Source organism: Rattus norvegicus, chromosome 9, assembly GCF_021556685.1.
Source record: "Rattus norvegicus strain SHRSP/BbbUtx chromosome 9, alternate assembly SHRSP_T2T, whole genome shotgun sequence".
In the NCBI taxonomy this organism is placed as follows: Eukaryota; Metazoa; Chordata; class Mammalia; order Rodentia; family Muridae; genus Rattus; species Rattus norvegicus.
In genome coordinates, this window is record NC_141542.1 from 65,107,062 (window position 1) to 65,109,293 (window position 2,232).

Below are 2,232 nucleotides of genomic sequence, written 5' to 3' on the forward strand. Positions count from 1 at the left end.
ACTCACAGTGGCACACTTCCTCCAACAAGGCCACACCTCCAAATAGTGCCACTCCCTGGGCCAAGCATATTAAACCACCATACAAGTCCTCATAAGCTATTTGCTTCCCAGTTGCAAATTGGCTCACGGCTCTATTCCTCATAAATTTCTACTTGTTATCAGAGTTTTAGGGCTCTAGGAATCCCACCCAACAGATTAGGCTCAGCCACATATGGCACTATAATATTAAAGAGTTAATAGTGGTCACAGGAGAGGACTTAGTCAAAGAGGTTCAATGACCCCAGACACAGTCGTAAATTTTAAATAGAGGCAAAGTTGGGTCAGAGGCCAAGAAATACACACAACTAAGCAGTGTTGGTCAAATCATGGTTTGAGTGGTCATTGCCTTTGTTCTGGTTCTGAAAAGTATGAAGAAGTTCTTGTGGTTTGAAACTTACGACTGGTTCCTGTGAGATGTGTGTTCCTGCTGGGGGAGACCTGAACATAGAGTGATTTGTCTATGAGCCTCTGTCAGTCCTGGGTTCCAAGGAATCAACAGATTTAGGAAGATGGCAGCATTGGAGTGTTTTTGTGGTAGTGATAGGAATCTCGAACTAGACATGGAAGAGGCTGACAGTAAGTACCTCAGGTATTCTTAAGTAAAGATGGTAAGATAGTTCAGCTGTCAGACAGATGCTCATTGAGCAATACCGTGCCTATGTGTAGAATTAAGCAGAAGTCTGACAAGGAAGATGTAAAATGAAGGCTGGGATGTTAGGTTTTGTTTTCGCGTTTTATTTTGATTTTATCTACCTTGTATACACAAGTGAGAACATCAGTGATTTTTAGCAAAAGCAATGTCTAAATTCTTGTTATAGAATAAATCCATTCATGTATCATGTTTTGTGGATTTATGCGATTGATTGAACCTAAATGTAAAACTTGGCATTTGCTCATGTTTAATTTATTAGTATCCCCAGGAGCATCAAGCATAGCTAGTCAATAAATATTTGTTGAATTGAATAGACTTTCAGTTTGCTTTAGGCTGCCTAGACAACTTTACAAAAATGTTTTTAATTTTTAGTTATTGTATATTCTATAATATTTAAACCTTTCTACTTTGAGGACTGATTTGACATGACAACCCTTATTCTCTTTCCTCCCCAGTGGTGTGCTTTCTGTACATGAGACAAATATTTTAGTTCTGAATCTATAATATACTAGACCATAACATGCCTTGAACTCAGTGTTGCACATGCTTTCCCCTTTAGTGAGCAAGATGTGGGGCTTAAATCAAATGTGGGGCTGCCAATGAGACTTGAAACTATGGCAAATAGCATAACTCTTTCCTTGAGAGAGGAAAGCTTTCCAGTGTGAATCCTACCTCTGCCAAGTATGGGCTTGCCTGGGATTCCACTGATGTTTAAGCGGAGTTGAATCTCAATTTCAATTGAGGCTCCTTTGTGTTTTGGAAAAGAGCTTAAAATCTATTCCAAATAGAATTGTTCAGGGATATTTTCAAACATACACAGAGGACTCGTGCACAGCATTAGCACCAGAAAAAGAAGCCCTTGGAAGAGGATGCCGGTGCCTCCTTGGTACTGATTATGCCCTGGCTCACAAGAGGACTAATATATTAAACCACCAGCACCACCAGCACCATGACCCCCTCCCTACCCACCTCCTTCCCCACACGCTCAACAGATGGAGGTTGAAGAGGAGGGAGCCCCCCCTTTTTTTATTCTGTGAAAGAATGACTATGGCCCTCTCTAGGGTTTTAATGTTCTTGTCTCATAAAAATAATCCATTGGAGAGGGAGGGGGGTAGAAGACACACAAAAAGAAGAGAAGACAATAAAAATCAGCTACAGTATTCACTTAAGTGCTAAGAGGACTGCCATGAATCTGGTTCTCATTGACTGCAGCTTTAATCCATTTTCTACCTTCTGTAGAAAAGGGCACAATACCCCACTATGCAGAGGGTCGACCTTAACAAATAAAACACAACAGAACTGGGCAGCGCACACGGAGTAACCCAAACAGACTCTGATGCTAAAAGGTTCTTTGTGTTTATTGATTGATAGGTTGACTTTTCCGAAGGGAAACTAAATCGGGAGCCCGATGCTTGGACTAATCTTTCTCTTTCCTCTTTTTCTTGCTGCTCAGGAAGGAAGCCATTGAGGCGACAAGCAGGCTCTTATCCAGGGCTTCTTATCATCAGCCAAGAGGAGCCTGGGCTAGAAATGAAATTCAG